At 43.1% G+C, this 20,133-nt stretch overlaps 1 protein-coding gene across 2 annotated transcripts in view; it reads left to right on the top strand.

Moving 5' to 3' along the window:
* The first annotated feature begins 315 nt into the window (after nt 1-315).
* LOC108025203 (uncharacterized) overlaps nt 316-20,133 on the top strand; it is a 99,904-nt gene continuing 80,086 nt past the window's right edge. Inside the window, exon 1 of one of the 2 annotated variants that reach the window (XR_006367640.2) lies at nt 316-1,437. The gene's annotated coding sequence lies outside the window, so the exon portion shown is untranslated. The remainder of the gene's footprint in view (nt 1,438-20,133) is intronic. The other variant, XM_017095548.3, reaches the window with a different exon arrangement.

Genomic DNA, 20,133 nt, shown 5'->3' with positions numbered 1-20,133 from the left:
AGATACAAATGTATCTGCGCCAGACAGCAAATGGCGTATATAAAATGATTGGACATGAGTCGGTGCAGTATGTATGTACGGATGTCGGGTCCCCAGTTGGATTCTCGGGTGGTTGTTTCGACCAGGCCGTGTGGCTGCAGTGCGAGCGAGACGGGGCCACTGCGGTCGAAAGAGAGGCAAGATACACGCGCGTTTTATGACCCGCCGCGTTGCCTTTTGCCGCCGCTTCTCTTGGCTTTTCATCTTTTGGCATCGGGTCTTCGCCAGGCATTCTCATTCTCATTTCCTTGGCGTTCTCGCAAGTGTTGCCATCGTGGCAGCGCTGCCCGGGTTTACGACCTTCTGGTTGGCGTTCTCGCCTACCCACTTTGCCCTTCTGGGGTCTCTCTACGGTCTCTGTAGTCTCCGTTCTCCGTTCTCGGTTCTCGGATTCTCAGTTCTCGATTCTCTGTTTTTGTGCCATGCTCACCTCGCATCCTCACATTCTCACATCCTCGCAACATCACAACCTCGCCGGCAACGCATCTCCTCGACAACCACCTCGGGTATATCTGTATCTATGTATCTATATATCTGCGTATCTGTAGCTGCGCCTGGCCCGTCGACTGCGCTGCAACCGAACCGAACCGAACCTTGTGTCAAAGTGAACGGCAAATATTATTTTTTGGACACTTTGCCATCAGGTCGCCGTCGCGTCGCCCGCAGCTACTACATCTCGTCCTGCTCCCCGTTTTGTAGCCATTGTCCTGCGGAGCTCCTGCAGTTCCTGTTGTCGCATTCGAGGTCCGACTGTGGCTCCCAAAGCCACGGCCTTTGTCTTCGTCCTCCTCTCGGCGGCGTTGCACCAATTGTGTTTAATTGAAACCGACAACAAAAGCCAGAAACGCTGCCAAAGAGAACCCAAAAGTATCCCAAAAGAATACCCAAAGTATAAAAAGAAAATGAAAGATGTGGCTGTAAATCAAGAGGAGCCGGTTCGGGTTCGTTTGTTGCCAAAAATACAAGAATTAATTATTATAATGACAAAGAACAAGCACTTTGACCCCACTCCGCGTCCGCATTCGCATCCGCGCGCGTTCGTTTGGCCAATTGTGAATGTGGATTACAATTTCGCGTGTGCGAGTTGAGGCAAAAAAATGGATATGGAAAGAAAAAGGAAAAAATGAATTTGCCAGCATTTCCGCCTTGCGGTTTGCCAGCCGAAGGGACAGCGGTGCAGCCTTTGGACCGGGCTCCCTCGAGTGCGCGGGGCGTGACTTCAATTAAAGTGATTTGTGGCCTCCGTTTCTGACATACGAGACGTAAATAGCGGCCCTGAATTATGGTGCTGCTAAAATATGTATATTGGAACATAGTCCTCGGCCCACCGGCCAAACACTCGCCAGTCACGCAGCTTGAAAACGCCTCCAAGTTGGCTAATTGAAGGCTCCTTTTCAGGTGAGTACCACTAATGCACTCGATTGCAGCCTATATATTTTAATAATCAAAGAAATATATAACCAAAATAATCTAAGAGAAACTTATATATTAAGAACTATCTATTAACATTTAGTACGCTTCTTACACTTTTAAAATGCGTGCTTGTAACTTAAAATTCGTATCACTTATTTGTTTAACTTATTTCCATGAAGTGCAATCCAATTTTGACTGAATAAGCAATTACAAAAATCGACTTACCTCAATGAATTTTAATTTTTGTATTGTTTTAGTGTAAAAGTACATAAAGACAAAGATTATATTTGATTTCGGAAAACGACTGTACATTACTACTATTATTTTAAAAAGGTTATCGGCTTGCATTGTTTAAGATAATAGTATTATTATTTGTTTATAGTGTCTATGTGGCTCTATCTTTTAAGAGTACTGTAAAGACTACCCCACATACCGCGGATGTTTCCAACTTACGTACTACATTGTTCTTGGACATTTGAAGGCACCCTTTTTGCAATCCTTTTTAATCAATAATTCCAACTTGACTTCTTTTTTGATTTTCAATTTTAAATAAGCGAGTTCTTTTTCGTAGTAAGGGAGTGATTTATTATTTTTGGAATATCTCAGGAGGGCTTCGCAGGAATCATCGGTAGATGGATTGAATATATTACCGACAGTTTCCGGAAGGAGATCGACATTTGAATGGCAGACAGGTAGAAATCAGCTAAAGGGTTCCCTACTCCTCCTCGAGGTGATTTATGAAAGTGCGAAGAGAAGCCCGCGGTGAGGGCGCGCAGAGTGACGCAAAATGCGACCGAGGTCCGCAGGACTTGGCAGGATTATGCTGATGACAATCCGGTTCGGGTCACTCGCAGACCCCGTTCGAATCCGTAGAAATCGCTTGTCCCGGCGAAAGCGTGAAGGCGGGTCATTTATGACCACATCATAAACAGTTTACAGCAGCTCGGGCCTCAAAATATTTTGGTTCGAGCAATGGGCAGTTCGAGACCGTGAATAATTCCCGGTCCAAGCAAATATCGAAGAAACGGGTTGGCAGAAACTAGAGCAGCCCAGCTGGAGACTGTCGGTGATGTAACTGCAACATATGGCACTTCCTGCTCTCCGAATCGATGAAGCCAATGAATACATAAAGCCCATAATTGATGACGTGCAGAATGGTGTTCTGTCACATTTTAATTGCCCCCCTTTCTCGACCGGGGGAAAAGCCATCCACCCACGAAAAGCGCGTGCTGAGCCCAAGACCCCTTCGGCAAATGGCGGCGGAAATTAATGGGAATATGTTTCAGAAGAACATAAATGGAGAGACATGTGTACGCTACACATGAGGGCAATCGTGTCACCACCGCCTACGCTCATTAAAATTCCAAGGGCCCCAGAGCATCCAGGGATGTGGGTTTGGGTCGGGCTCGTATCGTATCGGGGGTTCGGGTTCGGTTATGGGCTTGGGTTCGGTTCCCGGGGACCATCTTATCAGTTCCGCGGAACAGGCGTCCCGAAAAATAATGTAATTTATTCCGACACTTTCATAAAAAGAGAGACCGAAACTCTCGGCAACAAAGCAAGACATTATCGCCGCATAATTAATGCCACATGTTGCAATGCGCTGCAGCGAGACAATAAAACGCCAGTCGGTCGCTCCTTTTGTCCCCGCGGAGGTGGAGTTCCTGCGCTGGAGTCCCGGGGCTGGAGCCGCGGCACCCATGAGATATCATAAAGCCATCCCGCTTTTAATTGCCCGCCTAGAGCTCGGCTCGTTTCCATATTGAGCGTTTCAGCCCATTTGCATAAATTTATCCGCAGGAAAATCAGCGACGGAAAAGCCTGAAAATCCTGTCCTGAGCTCTCAAAAGAAAAAAAAAACACCCTCCTTCCACCACTTTTCTCCGTCCGCTTTGGCCTCCATCTTCGCTGGCACTGCGCCTGCGCCGCGCTGCCATCAGAATCAGAAGAGGCCATTATAAAAGGGGCGGAGCCAAGAGCCGTTAGCTCACCACGGACTCAGCGGGCTGTGGTGGGTTTCGCAAGAGACCCTTGTTGCCCGGCGCTGTGGTGGAAAGGAGACAGACGGCGCAGGAAACTCAACCCCTAGATATCGGGTGTCCATGCCAGTTGTCCTCAGTTCCGAGAATATCCAGTGCCCGCATGTTCTTTCAATCTTAAGTGCTTAACACTACAACTTTGTTTAGGGAGGCGATTTTTTTATATTTAACTAAAACGTCCTTTGTGGCACTGTAAATTTTTATGTATCTGAGCCCTAGATAGGGCCAAGGAGAAATCAGATTTGGGGATTTTGTGGCATAGTTCTGTAATATTTTACTTTCAAAGTTTTTTCCGTATTTGAAATGGCCCCATAATGGGTACCCAAAAATGCATTTCTAAATACCATAATTTTGCTAATTGAATTCTGATTTCACAGTGGGATACCTCTTGGAATTTGTGGCTGCATTCTCTATTTATTTACATTTAAATACTTTATTTTTGGGAGGGTCAAAATATTAACCCATTTTCATGTTCGGTTCTTTCCTGTATTCCAATGGCTTTCGAAAACTGCACTTCTGGATTCCATAACTTGAGTAATTGAATCCCGATTTTCAAGTGGGATACCTCTATGAATTTGTGTTTGAATTCTCTATAAGTAAACATTTAAATATTTAAATTTGAGAATGGTCAAAATTTTAGTCCATTTTCATGTTCGATTTTTCCTTTCATTCCAATGGCTTTGGGAATGGCATCCCAAAACTGCACTTCTAGGTTCCATAACTTAAGTAATTGTGTCCCGATTTTCAAGTGGGATACCTCTATGAATTTGTGTTTGAATTCTCTATAAGTGAACATTTAAATATTTAAATTTGAGAATGGTCAAAATTTTAGTCCATTTTCATGTTCGATTTTTTCATTTATTCCAATGGCTTTAGGAATGGCATCCCAAAACTGCACTTCTAGGTTCCATAACTAGAGTAATTGAATCCCGATTTTCAAGTGGGATACCTCTATGAATTTGTGGTTGAATTCTCTGTTAATATACATTTAAATATTTCATATTTAGGAGGGTCAAGATTTAAACCCATTTTCATGCTCGATTTTTTAATTTATTCCTGCTTTTGGGATAGGAACCGAATGTGCATTTTTGCCGGCGGTCTGCTGATCATTACGTACCTGTAACAAAGTGTCGAAAATTGTCTACGCGCTTTTTACGCACAAGCCCGCCCTCGCCTAGCGACATCTTGTGTTGGTGTTTGACTTCCTAGTTCCGCATTCCGAGGGCCAGAGGGCGCTTTGACGCGCGACGAGCTGCTTGGAATGGATATATAGCCTTCTCTTACCGAAGAGAATCGAACTCACACAGTTGCAGCCAGAGTTGCAGCTGTATGGGTGAGTCTGGTCTGATTTGAATGTGTTTGTGCTGGTTGGCGTTGACGTCGACGCTGGATTTTTGTTTTCTGAGCAGAAAAATGCCGTGGAAAACATTCCAAAGCAGTATTCAAAATTGGATTCCCACCAATTTCGAGACTAACCGGAACCGGAAAAATATATTCCAGTTAGGTCCCTAAATATATCCTCTTTATATATTTAGCTTTCAAGCCAAATAATTTATGGAACCAATGACCAACTCACATGCATTTCACAAATTAAAATTGGTTGCTATCGCTTGTTTTTCCAATTGATTTATGGCCCACATAAAACGGTGAACGGGGAAAACTAGGCAAAGGAAAAGCGCACACGTGTGCCAAACTATCAGAGAGAAAGAACATTTTGACGGGCGCATAAATTCGAAATGAGATATTAATTAAACAAATTGTCAGCCGTCGAAGTTGGGTGGAAGAACTATAATTTATATGCCGAAGGCTTGGAAATAATTTTTAAGTGAGACGTCAGGCGGGGAAAAGTCGATGGAAAAACTCAAGTAGCCGATAAATTTGAACGGCAACGGGTCTGGAATTTTAAAACAAACCAAAAACGAGAACCCCAACTGATTACAAATGAAAACGGTCGATTCAAGTGCAGCACTTGTGCAAGTAGAAAATTTATGGATTCCGCCACAGGAATGGAAATTCAAAAATGGAAAACCACAGCCGCAGCCATGATGCGGGTTTTCCGATATCAAACTTGTTTGACAAATGGCTTCTTTCGATGGCTGATTACTCAAGTGCACTCGCTTCTGAGATTCTGCGGCAAGGACCCTCGTCAGTGGGCATAATTCGCTTGTCAAAATAATCGGGGGGAAGTCGTAAATTCTTCGGTTAATCATATTCGGAGGGATTGGAAAGTACTTGTACCTCAGCCTCTTCAATTCAATCTCTGTTTGGTTCTTTCTCATTTGCGGGTTGCATTGTGTTCATGTTATTTGCATATTTCCTTTTAAAATGCCAGAACCAGGTGTCACGGTTTTACGCTCTCTGTCCAAACTTCACGCACGTTTTTCGTTATTGAAGACACTGTGTTATTAATAAAATTAAGAATTCATATAATCAAGAATAAAAGCTTTTTTTGGCACTGGCACAGTGGAAAAAAGGAGCTAAAGCCGATGAATTTGTAAAAGAAACTATTAAAATCCTTCATTTATTTTATTAAAAATGTTACCATATAAACCTTTTTTATTGAACATTTTTTAAACAATTTTAAAATACATTTTATAGAACATTTAATTTATTCAAGGAACTGTAAGTTACATGAATTGGATAGCCTGGGGAAAATTGAAATACGCTTCTTACTAACCATCCCCAGTAAAACCCATCTGGTAAACAGCATATTGGACCATGTAAATGGGGGACCACCAGGGGCGATATTTGCTGGGGCAAATTTGTTATTTCATCCACAGTGCTCTGGACTTGTTTTCTGGTTCAGATCCAATGAAAAACTTGTTTGAGCCATAAATTCGCGTTGATTTACGCATTTTATCATCGCGGGTTGAATGGCAGCCGAATGATATTATTTTTTTGTTCTTACAAATTATTGGTATCGACAAATGGCGGCGTGTTGCTCCATTTGCAATCTGATCCGCTGGCCCGCTCTCCCTTTTTTAGTCGCTGGTAATCAAGTTTTATCGGCTGCTCCCGATGATGACGGTCCTTGGGCCTGGACTCCTCCTCCGCTGGAAATCTGTGGCTCGCATTATGCGACTGCTGACCTGAAACCCATTAAGGGCCCCACATCAGAAGGCGACCATTATTAGAGTGCTTTCAACCTAATAACACCAATAAACGCAGTGCCAAACAACACGACCCCCGTCCGCCCGGCTGATCTTGAACCCCTGAACCGCCAAGCAAGTGGAGCGCATGAGACACTGGAAACGACTTTTTGTGCAAAATTATACGCCAGCTATGGCTGCTGGCGCCCGACGAATATGATTTTATTGTTGGCGTACTTGCTCGGCGGGGCGGCCATTGCCATCGCCCTCGCCACGCCCCATTCCACTTCATTACAATTCATTTTGCAAATGTAAAAAGCGCAAAGGAAAACATATCATCCAGAGGATGGGGAAGGAAACCATCCTCATAGTGGTTCTCGGGATGCAGAGAGAAAAAATATCTCAAACTTCATTCCATTTTATATTGAAATGCATTTGCGATAATACTGTGGTTACAAATGTTATTATAATATATATGATTTCTTAAAAATACGTACAAAAATTGCAAATTTAAAATTGTGAAAAGATAATTCATAAGCACAATATGATTTAAATGCTTATTTAATAAAACTGGCAAAAGGCTATTTTATTACGACTTCTTGTAATTATCTTTATTGATTCCAATTTAATTTAAAAATCGCTCTCAATCCTTTTTAAAATGCTACAAGGAGCCATGGATTTGCTTCTGCTTACACAGCAATATGTTTTAAAATTTAAATAAATTCTTTAAAAAATATCTCAAGCATCAAAACAACTTAGTTTTTTCTGTGTATTTGGAACATGGCTCAAGTGGAGCTGGCTGCGGCGCCGCGCCCACTTAGAAGCAAGCCTCTCGGAATAGTTCGCCTCGAATTGCCCCCGACCGCCGGCCAAAGTAAGGCAAATGGCATGAAATGGCCTTTTTCCATTATCCAAATGGAAAACTTACACAAACAGCCAAGAAAATGGTGACTGCCGAGCGGCGAAAGGAAAGTCAAAAGCAAAACTACTCGTGCGCGTCATTTCCATTGCTTTATCAGCCTGAAATTTCGCACAAACATACAAAAAGCAAAAAAAACAAGAAGACAATCCACAAAACAGAGGGCCAGGGAAAACTCATATCGGGGAGCAGTAAAAGCCAACGAGTCCCTGCGCCATACTTCACTTTCCATTTATGCCTCCACGAGTAAACTGCTCCAATTAGGTTTTACTTTCATTGTATCTTTCTGCGTTATTAATTAGGCATAGTGCAGATCTTGAATGATATAATACAGAAAATGCATAAATTGTTATTTGCAGTACTAGGAAATTCACTTTGGTTCATGGGTCAATCAAATTAATAATGAATATTTACTGATTTGTATATATCTCAGAACCTTTACGGCTCTAACTCTCATTTTCAACACATTAAAAATTGAAATTTGAATCTTTTGATACCATTTATTAAATAATATTTTTGAGACACCTTGGCCTTATTTTTTACCAAACATCACATACTTCTTCGCTCGTTTGCTAACCTTCTGAGCAATTAGCCGTCCGTTTGCTGGGTCAAATCACAGAAACGCTGACCCAATTAAGACAAGGGCAAAGAACGAACTATAGAGTGCCTGGCAAACACAAACAGAGCAGAAGGCTTAAAAGGAAAACGCACCATCTAAGGGCGACAACAATAAAAAGGCAAATAAAGGAAATGAAATGGAGAGAAAAGAAAGCGAATGCGTCTCGAAACGGGTGAAAAAAGAACTCCCTGCCCCGCCAGCCTACTGGCACAAGGTCGCCTGGACAATAATGATGATTTAATGGCCTCATAAATAAATTTATGGCTTCAAACACACACAAGCCGGCCAAAGACGAGCCGAAAGTAGCTGGTGATCAGCGATCGCCGTGGCCGAAAGTGATCCGCAGAACACATCGTCGGGCTCTCAGGGGTTAACAGGACACGGAGATGGCCACGTAACATACGCAGTTTATGGCCAATACGCACACAAGACACATGCCAATTCCAGCTCGGCCCTGGAATGAAATTCAAAGTTTATCTGGCAGAACTTGTTAATTCCAAAATGGCATTAACAAACATGTTGACAGTATCTCGTCTGTGCGAGTGTGTGCATCTTTATGGGCCCCCGCTCTCTGTGTGTGTGTGTGCTTGTATCTGTGTATCTCGAAACGAAATGAGTGGGGGTCATAACCCCTTGTAACCCCTCAGGACTCGGAACTGCTGACGGGGCCCACAACTGGGGAAGGTCGCTGTGCAAACAGAGATTAGGTAAACAATGGAATCAGCAAAAAATGTCGCAAATATCTCGACTCCGTCCGCCTGCCGAGGGGGCGGGGCCGTGGAGCCCATCTCGAGCGGAGCGGAACGACGACTTAATTAAATCGAGTGGCGGCGAGCGGGGGCCACAGGGCGGTGCCTTAATCTCCGTCATTAAAAAAATATTGTCAGGTGCGGGAACAAAAAGCTGCATGAGCACCTGCTGCAGCCACATCCTCATCCCCAGCAGGAGCAAAAAGAGCAACAGCAGCAGGAGCCGGCAATGAATATTAAACGAGGTTTGAGCTTCACTCTTAAGCATTCGCCATTCGCAGTTCGAGAATTACGAAATTAACTGAAAATCGCACAATGGGTGTTGGGGAATAACGAGGAAATTCAATTCATATTTAAGCATATTAAATTCTTGGTTTAAGAACAATTTACTCTTAATGTCACTCCAAAATGTTTACATATCAAGAAAGGTGCTTTAAGAGTCAAATGTTCCTGTAATGTAACGTTCTTTTTATTGTTAAACCAATTGAAATAAAATGTTTATTATATTTTAAAATTCATAGGATTTCTACCCTTTATACCATTCCATTTTACTATTTTTAATTATTTTTCGTAATAATGGCATTGACTATCCCACTATAATTAGTTGTGGGATATATTAAACCATTTTAGTACAGAAACTTATATGATTTTGGGTAATACCTTTTGCAATTGCCCTCCGATTCCTCCCATTGTCGGCACAGCGCTGACTTCTGTATGGTTATTAACGTTTTCTTTTATTGCCTCCGCGTTGTCATGTAATCGACTGCATATGCGAGGGGGCACGGTCGAAAGAGATGGGAAAGCGGCAGAGGGGAAGGGGGAGCGGGGCAGAAGCGGTACAGGATGTGGCTGTGCCATTCCAGGGGGCTTTCACCTGCGGAGTCAGCGGATCGCCAAATCCCACACGCATGCAGGACTGCTACCCGAACAGAAACTTTGTTAGAGGCCGTGTCGCAGCGGCGTTTACGACTTATTAAGTTGGATAAACGTTTACGATATGAAAATGAGTAGGGATCTTGTGTGGTTAATTAAAAAAGCAGCAGACGGCTCCCACTCCCCAAGCCCATTCTTGTACCCACAGCCAGCTCCAATTCTTGTGATATAATAAAACGCTGTGAAATGTAACACAAGCCGCAATCCACGAGCCGAGCTGCAGAAATTTATGTGGCACGAGTTTCGGTCTTGTTAATTGTTTTATGATGCGCCCATAAATCCGTGCCCCGGCAGTCAGTTTTCCGTTTCCAGTTTTCCGCCTCACCTACGCAGCATACGTCGAGCGGCTCGTAAATTAAACACGGGACAGGCATTAAGGCAAATAGGCAAATGCGCCCCGGGCCGCCCCTTCAACATCGTTCAGCGGCTTTGTGCGCTGCTCCCCAAAAACTAAAAAACAGATCCGTCCAAATCCTGCATCAATCGTCGCCCCCAACTGAAAGCAGCCTGCTTACATAAACTATTCGGAAAGATAGGCCATATAGCTACATGGCTCCCCGTCAGCTCCAGCCACGCCCAAGGAGCCACCGCACTGTGCATGCGTTGTGGCAGCCGACGGATGTGTATCTGTGTATCCGTCAGATACTCTTCTTCCGACGGCAATGGCAACCCAGTGCAGCCATGGAAACTGAAAGGGGGATGGGGAGGGGCTAAGGGACGGCCATCGAGGCGAGATGAACCCGAGCAGAAGAACGAGAACCCACCACCACCGAACTCTGCTCTACTTTTAGCCACATACACAGACCGTGTGCGGCAGGCAGTTTTTCACAGAGGGGTGGGTTTTCAAGTGCACATAAAGAAATAGGGAAGAAAATGTTTGCAGACTTAAAAACAATTTAGCAGTGCAGCTAAATTAACAGCATATTTTTTCGGGAAAATTATATATGTACTATGATATAGGCAGGCTAACATTAAAAAAACACACCAAACATTATATAAATATTTTTTTAAAATAGAAAAGGTACTTAAATATACTTACTAACAGTATTCTCAGGGATATCTACAAGATATTTTTTGTGAGTAAAATTTTTTTTTGTTTATGGGCAAAGAATGAGTGCAGTCACAAAAATGCCTTATTCCAGTACCACTTCTCTAAGTGTAGAATATGTAGTGGCTTTAAGTACAATAAAAATATTTAGTATGGCAGCCAGCTATTGAATATTGCCTTCATACGATAACATCGTAAAATTTGTGTTGTTTTAAATTAATTGGTAAATAGATTTTATTTATGTATAACGATCTAATGATATGTCAAGTCACACCTCCAGTGTTTCCTCATACATGTCAATTACTTTTTACTAAAATCTGAAATTAGGCATTCAATACAGGGACTTATAGGTTTTACGACGCAAAAAACATATTTTGGGAAGGGCAATAATAAATACAAAAAATTGAAGAACTTTTCTGCACTTATTTTGTTACCAAAAGTATTTTGGTCTTAGGATTTCCTAATTCAAATATTCGCTACGCTTCCTTCCTGCAATTTCTGTAGAAATTGCTTGCGGTTAATAAACTCGCACTTTTAGTTAGGCCGGAAACTTTTCCCATTTAACTTTTCGCTCGGGTCCCGCTGCCCCGAAATGGTCAATTTTTTATTAACTGCTGATGGAAGCCGAAATACGGCAGCCGACTAACGAACTAACTGGAGAGAAGAATCTTTTCGCTTTTGGGCCTTAAATTGAAGCCTGTTTTTTGGCCTTTTGATGAATCCGCCTAATTTCGTGGGGTTCTGCTGTTTTTTTTTATTGGCTTTTTGTTTGATGACTGAAATAAATTATTATTATTAATATTATTTATTCTAAGCAAAGGCTTACGGAGTTTAATTTTTTATTTAATAATTGTTATCGCAAACATCAAAAACAAACACACTCATAGAGTAACCAGTCTTCTCCACACTCTGCCTAATAAATACTTCGTCGACTCACCATTCAGATGACTTCTCTTGGGGCCTGAAGGCCCTTGATTCGGGGTCGACTCATCCAAAGAGGACGCTGTGTGTGGCTTTTTCTTTTAAATTTGTTGTTTTAAAAAGTTTTTTCTTGTAGATGAAATTTTGATGAGCCCATGTTATCAAAGGCAACTTTTTGTAGACTTCGGCGCGGGCTAAATGATTTTGTTGCCTTCCCTCTGGCCTGCGGCTGTGGTTATTTATTTTTTTAAAGAAGGGATCTTGGGTCTAGAAAAGAATGTTCCATTTGGGACTGACGCACGCCGAGTGGGAATATTATCCGGACTTAATGAGATTACCTGACGGCTGTAAATTTTTGTGGACTTAATATTTGCGTTCGCACCTTTTGGCCTGCCTTCGTCTTTGGTTTTGGGAACTTTACAGTTTCTGCCACGACATTTCAATTAAGTTCGCCCCGCCCCCGGCCCGGGGGCAGGGCGTATAAAACGCAGAGCTAAATTTGCTCACGTCGCAGCTCCTGAAGGATTTTATGCTCGCCTCTGATTCCCGAATAGGACTGCCTCGGTCCGCCGGTCTGCGATGCATATCGCATCTAATCTTGCATCTAATAAGCATTTTCAATCAACTTTTATGCTGCGCTGTAAAACGTAATCGACCTTACCGTCACGCCCCCTCCTTGCCAAGACTCTTTCCCAGGAGTTCATGCGAGTCCACATACATACGTCGCACAATAACTTAATCCGTAAATTTTATTTTAAAAATCCCTAAAACCGCTCCGGGGATTTACCCGGAGATGGCTGCGCGATAAATTGAAACCCAACGCCCAGAGTCCGCCCCTTGTAGCATTTTCCATCTCCTGCACGTGAGGAGCTCTCATTCGGGCGCACATGGAGTTCATGGAGTTGGTCGGGGTCACCACTCGTACCCACTTATCGAAGGAGAGGGCCCTGCTCCACGTGGATTTCCGCCCGTTTCGGCCTATTAGATGGGCGTGCATTTTCAGCGAAATCATTTGGGCCGTGAAAAATGTTAGAAAGATGGGAACAGTGGGGAGAGTTTTGTAAAAATATATATCCTCATCTAAGGTCAGAAAGGAAATGAAGAACTGTTTTAAACTGAACTAACACTTGTCATGATAACACGGTTTGTGAAATTTTATTTACACGAATAAAATGATTTTAAATAGTAAAAACAATTTACATCAACTTTATGCATTTCTTGTCAAGTAAATAATCGATGTTAATTATTTTTAATTGGTTACAAATCGTGTGATATAGAGGAAAGGTTCCACTGTGCATCCTGTCATGGCAATTGAGATTTTTCCGATTTTCCGATTGCATTCCGGAAGAACCTGAGCAAGCATTTAGCCTAAAACTCCGTGGGCTGACTCGACGAAAAATCTAAAGTGGGCGGAAGTGGCTGGGGGAAATGGTATTGAAGTAAAGGGTATTTTTAAAAATCGAAGACCATTTTGTTGTTTCTTTTTATCCCTTTCACCAATTTGATGCGTTTCGTTTGATTATTTGCGTGCGTGATGGGTCCAAAGGGGCAGAGGAAAAACAAATTTATTCCCGAGCCACCACAAGTGGCTGCTGCACACCCTCACGTCCTCTCCATTTTCCATCCAGATCCAGATCCATTTCCCAGCCCCATGTTTGTCCTCGAAGGCAGCCACTTGAGTTGGCCTCGCGTTGCGCTTGGTTGCCCGTAATAACACGCTTTGATAATTTTCATGGCCGCCTACCGCCGTGCCCCAATACCAATCCCAGTCGCAGGAACTCCTACTTCTCCTTCCCCAACTGCGGATGGGCTTCGTTAAACTTTATTTGAATTTATACCCGCATTGGCTCCAGTTTCGAGCCCCAAACTCTGCCCCTCAGTTCTCGGTCTATCAAAATTCAGGACATGCCTGGCCAGCTCGCTTATCCTTTCGCTCGTTGGCGAACGTTTCCATTTTGCTTGGTTAATGGACATGAAAATTAAACCGAAAATCCACCTCCATCTTCATCCATCATCTCGCTTACCTTTCTTCCAAAGGCACTTTGAGAAAAATATCTATACGTTTAAGCAAATGATTTATCACATTTTTTAATACAAGTATAAAACCATACCTCTTTAAATCTTAGAAAATTTTAGTAAGGGAATGTTTTCAATCATATTACTTTGATTTTAATAACTTTGAAACATTATAAAATATTATTTTATATTTATACGAAATTGTAAAGAACTAAAAACTACTTTTATGAATAAAAGCCATATTTAAATATTTTCTTATATTATTATTATCGCTGTGCTTCCTATTTTATGCCTCCAAGCTGCCATTCTGGTCCTAGATTTAATGCGGATTTTTAAGGAAGGGCGGGGATGGTATATGGCCTATAGAATGCCGATACCGGGGCAATAAAATAAATATGCCATTGCCATCCTGGCTGCATAATATTCAGTTCGCCATTCGCAGCTGTGCAGAAATGCAAATTGCAGACCTGCGAGTGGATTCCGAACAGAACGGAAAGTTAGAAGCGGGCTCAGTGACAATTACCATATAAACGGATATTTATCGACGCTGCCCGTTGAATGCGACAATTGGCGAGGCCTTCCCTGGCCCCTTCCCCGGCGCATTTATGGCAGCGCTTTGCGATTTTATGGGTTTATAATGCACGTCGCTGATTATCGCGCATGATATGCGAATTAAATTTTACAATTTGCCAAATGCAAATACACACTCAGCCGCCATTGGCCGTCGCTCGGCCTCCCTTAACCCTGCGCCGTGCGGCGTCCGCTTAACGGCCATCGCTATCCACTTTAATGGGCTAAGCCGGTCCGGTCGAACGGAACGAGGACAAACGAATTTCAATAATGATTCAATTTTAATTCGAGCGCGGCTCTGGGCGCTGCAACAGCGGCTCTTAATGGGAATCGAATGCAATCGGCTAAGCGCTCAATTAGCGGGACATTCGCTTCTATAAGCGGTCTGCGCCAATCGCTTCTCACATATCAAAGGGTTGCGATAATGGCGAAGTGGGGGCCTTTATTCCATAGAGTGGGGGTGGGGGCAGTGCGTGATGGGGTTCCGAAATGCGGGCAGCTGATGTAACGCCCGAGAGCCGGGGATTATTGACTCGGAATCAGAGTGCCGGCATTGCAGACATCAAGTGGAGTAATATCTTAACGAGAACGCTTTTTAGGAACACAAAGAAAAATCTAGACTTGTTTTTGAAGTAGGAAAATTCGTCATCAAGACAAACAAAGTTGGTGCTTTTGGATTTCGCAGCTAGATCTCTGATAATTTGGTTTAATCTAAGTATAGAATATCAGAAAACAGCATTGAAAACTATAGCGAAAGAATGAATTTCATTCCCATCTAAGCATTTTAACTTTGTAATTTGTTAAATTGGTATAACTTACTTTTTAGAAAAAGGGAGAGGAAATGTTAAATGTTACTTAAAAAAATCCCATTGAATTTTTGCCTACTTCCTTTCCTTAAAATTTATTTGCTACACATGGTAGAAATGCTTTTCGAAATATTCTGGGATTAAAGCTTTTCCGATTAAAGTGAATTACGGATGGACGTAAATCCCTGCCACACATCAGCAAGTTTGTAGCCAATGACTAGCGACATCTCGTCGTTCCATTTCCGGTGGCCACCGCAGTTGGCAAGTTTACAACGAACTTTGATGGCCGCTCCGCATCAAATGTAATATTTTCGGAAAACCAAACTCAATATTCAGGGCACAGCGAAAATTTCAATATTTTGCTTTTGTTGTTTTCAATTTACGAACATTGAACATCAGGAAAACGTGTCGCGTTCGCGTGGATTTCATTTATGGCAAACAGAACAGAATGGGGCAGAAAGTTATGATCTGCCATCGTCTAGAAGGGGATGTCATTTCGGGGGAACGGATGGGGGGCTATATGCACGGAATGCACGGGCCCAGAGACTCGAGATACATATATTCAGTCGCAGATACAGATACAGATACATATAATGCCGGCCCACACATGTCTCGATGCGAATAAGGAATGGAAATATGTATGTACATAAATTTTAAATTTCATTCTTCTCATTTTTGCCCCCGCTGTAAATCCAAATACATGTGTGCCCATTCCCACTCCCACTGCCCCGAAACCTCCTGCACATCATGATCCCTGCAAATAAGCGAATGGAAAACGTAAAAAACAAGCATACTGAACCAGAAAAAAGAAGCTAAAAACCCAAATGCGAATAAGCAAATCGAAAAGAATGAGCAGCGACTGCCACAGTGACGAAATATTGTTATTGCTCATGCGACATGCATAAGCAAAGAGCTCCGTCCGAGCACGAGTGCGAGTCCGAGTCCAAGTCCCATTGCCCAAGCTCCCAGCTCTCAGTTCCCAGGGCCAAGTGCCAGACCAACCGGAGCGAGGCACAAACCCGTATACGTGGTGTCCACAAAGCTGCAACTTGTGCGGCGGTCCGCTTCAGTCCCAAAACACTGCCGAGGGAAGCACAGTGGGACAAGGCGAAAGATTTTCTATAAAAAACCTTGAGAGAACCCACAAATATAAACAAAAAAAATTTATAAGCTGTATAAGGAGTTTTGAAAAAAAAGCTTGGCGATCTAAAAGAATTTCTGTTAGAAAAATTGTTCTTCTCATTAAAAAAATAAATATGTTCATTTAAAAATAAATAAAAAATATTTGTTTTGTTAGGCCCAAGAAACGATTGATCAATAAAAAACCTTTCTTATTATATTTTCCAAGTACATCTATATTTTGTGATATTTTATAGATAAATCTTCAAAATATGTTATCCGATATTAAATACATGAATTTAACTTTCAATTGGAATCCAAGAAACATTATATAAATTATTATGGATTTAATTGATATGGATTTATACCACCGTGCGGCTTTGATACGACCCATGGGCACCTGAGGCGGAAAAAATAGAGGGGCGGAGGTGGCAACGAGCACGCGGAGAGTTCGTCACATGCAAACAACGGCAAAGACACGCCGCGGGGATATAGAGATTTTTTTGAGGGCAGAGGACCCAGGGATCAGGGGATCGAATACGGGCAACTGCGAACCGGGCACCAAGAGCGGGATGGAATTGGAGGCGGAGGTGGAGGTGGAAATGGGCGCCCGGTGGCAGCCCTGCCTTGCGTCAGCCCGTGTCATGCTCATCGCCATCGCGGCATCGTTGACAAATGTTGGAAAAACAAATTTTTATACTTGTTTTCTCGGTGTTTTCCCTTGGTTTTTGCTGTTGTCTTTATTTTGCTGGTTTATTTTTCACAGCGCTGCAAAATATGCCACCGTGTGTGCACAAGGTGGAGGTGGGGATAGTCTGCCCGAGTGTCCCCCCGTCATTTGCCCAGAGATATTCCGAGATATTAGTCATAAAACGGGCACACAAATATATATATATATAAATTCATTTGGGCATGCAGCATCCAGGCATCCAAGCATCCCGGCATCCCAGCATCCAACCACCTCTCCACGTGTCGCACCACTCCCGGAGTTATGAAGATGGCGACCAGGTCGTGCCGGGTTTTTATACGAGCGACACTCTCCGCGTCCTCCGTCAAATGGGAAACCTAATTTTCTAGGGTAATCCGCCCCAGCAGCCGTACCTACATGCAAACATAAATTATGCAGATCCTGCAAACGTGCTTAGATGACATTTTCCCGGGGCCGAGATGGTGCGTCCATAAAGGTAGCACAGGCACACATACCCTCTGGTTCTCTCTGGCAGGGGGCTGGGAATCATTTACGTAATGCTGGCCAGCATACAACCCACATCAAGCGACACCAACTGCATAAAAAGTTTTCCGCGCAAATAGGAAAATGGTGGAAAGGACACGGATCACGGGATACGGATGCCCGAGTCCTTGTTGCCTGGCTCGTTTATATGCTGCACGGCTGCCCACTGGCATGTCCAGCCATTTGGCTTATCCTTGATGAAACTAATCCCAACTTTGCCATTTTTATATGCATGTTGTATTTCTGCGAGTGGCCCACAAAAAAGTTTTTTTGCCCAATCTTTTTACGACTTCATTTGACAGCATCCAAGAACCGCCAGTGGAAAAGAAACGAGAGCAGCATGAAAAGTAATAAGTCACCGAGTCACGACAAATGCCACGCCCACCCACCACCGCCCATGCTTAATGCACAAACACACACACACACACACTCGTATCCCCGTTTTGTCAACGACATCTAACTCTCTTCCAACCCACAGTTTTTCCCTCTATCTGGCTTTATTTTCGCCATCGATTGCCAGTGGGCCTAGCACTGTGTAACAAGTTGGGATTGCATAAAGGAATGAAAGTGCATTAATCTTCTGCTTAGTAATGTTTAAAATATGTTAGATAAGAAATTCTAGCTCTAGAAAGATGTAACACTTTTTAAAGCATACTTTTTAGCACAATTTTCATAAATTTAGAATTGTTTAAAGTTTCTTGACATTTAAATATGTTTTTTTTACGTTGAATATGTTATGCTAAGTAGCACATTTCTTGTTTTTCAGTCTATAAATATACAAAAATAAAAGCCTGAAAAAATTATGTTAAAAAGAAACAATACACTAAAGTAAAGCATACTCTTGGGCACCATTTTCATAGATTTAAAATCTACTGTTTTCTATATTTCTTTCTTTTTTATTTGAAACCAAATGGTATATTTGGTGATCTGCAAAGGGAAAAGAGTATTATTAAAATACCTTTGAAAATTATTTCTAAATTAGTACCATATTTTCATGCATTTGCTTCCGAAACCTTGTTGATAAGTGTGGCCTGGACTCATCGCTGGGTTCGGCAGCTCCTTTGGCTGCAGCTGTAAATAATTTCATTGGAGCCCCACCTTAAACCAGCTAAACTTTTTTATATGTGCTTAGCCAACTGGCGCCTCTGGTCGGTTTTCCGCTGCAACTCATCCTCATCCCCCAGTTCCAAGCCGCTGTGGTGTTCTAGCCACTCCCGAGTTGGCTCCTTGCTGCTGCCGCTGCTGCTGCTGCTGCAATTTCGCGCTGGTTGCATTTCCAGTTTTGTTGCCTCGACGCTTAAAACGCGAACAAGGACTGGCGCAGGAAGAGCGGGCTAAAAGGGGGAAATCGGGGCGGAAACGGGTCCTCGTAAAAGCCACAGATCGCTGACAGCGCTGTTGGAGCCAAGCGAATTTCGCCGCGCGTTATTGGGCAAAGCAATTCCGGCTGCCAAGGAAGCGTGGCGAAATGTTGCCAACGCAAGCGAGCCCTTTGCAATGTTGCACTGCGAAAAAAACGGACCATTAAAATCACAAACCTCTTGAGGTCCAACACAAAGTTTGGAGATTAGAAACCCCGCCCATCTCCCCACGGAAAAAACACTTGTCAAGATGTCTCGTTCTCGCCCCATTGCGATTGCTGATCAAATTCCAAGTAAATTTGCTGGAAACTCTCATCCCCAGAGTTCCCCCAATGGGCCCTGCAATTAAGAGGCCTTTAATTGAGGCCCGGACTCTAACTCCTGCTGCCCCGATTCGCCACTGTGTATTTACATATGCGCTCTGCTCGCATCGTAAACTTTCTTATGGGAGTTTCTAGTTTTTGGCTCAGCATCAAGAATCCTGGGAGATGCGAAAAGTTCAAAACTATTTGAATCTCTGTGCTATAAAAGCGGGGGCACCACCGAGTGATTGCCCAGCTCTGTCTCCAGTCCCCAGCAATTAATTTCCCCCCGTCCTGGCGAAGACATCTCCTTCGGAATCCGAGAACTCCTGGCCATGACAGCTGGCCCTCCTCGTTCCGATTGAATGTGTTTTGGTATCCAGCCTATTCCGCTTTCTAATTGAACTGTCACCTCCTGCTCCTCCTCCATTTTCTTTCTTTTTTTTAGCCCTGCCATAAAAGTCCAGACCCACGCCCCTGGCGCAAACAAAGTTTCCTTTCATTTCTCGGGCAGTAAATAAATTGAAACGAATTCAATTGGCAGCGCAATGTTTACAGGCATCGAAGGCAAACAAATAAACAAACTGGAACTCAAATCGACATGATGTTGACAAACGAAAGATAAACAAATTCAAAAGTCACTCCCCGCTGCACGCAACTTCTTCAGTTATGAATGTCAGTCATTGGCGCCCCAGTCTTGTATGTATGTTGTACGGACAGTACGGACAGAACGGACAAGACGGACAGTGCGTTGTCCATCAACATGGACTCCCTTTTCGGGCAATAAGCTGTTTGTTTTAACGGCGCTCCACGTTGTTTTTCGACCCGGCCTCTCCACCGGCGGACATAAACAAAAATAATGACAGTGGATTCCCCACAACGGACAGGCCGAACGGACAGAAAGAAAAACACCATAACGTCATAGCCGACAACTACGACTTCATAAATTCGCCCGGCGT

Source organism: Drosophila biarmipes, chromosome 3R, assembly GCF_025231255.1.
Source record: "Drosophila biarmipes strain raj3 chromosome 3R, RU_DBia_V1.1, whole genome shotgun sequence".
Classification (NCBI taxonomy): Eukaryota; Metazoa; Arthropoda; class Insecta; order Diptera; family Drosophilidae; genus Drosophila; species Drosophila biarmipes.
The sequence above is the reverse complement of the archived record's forward strand: the minus strand, read 5'-3'. Positions and strand labels throughout refer to the sequence as shown.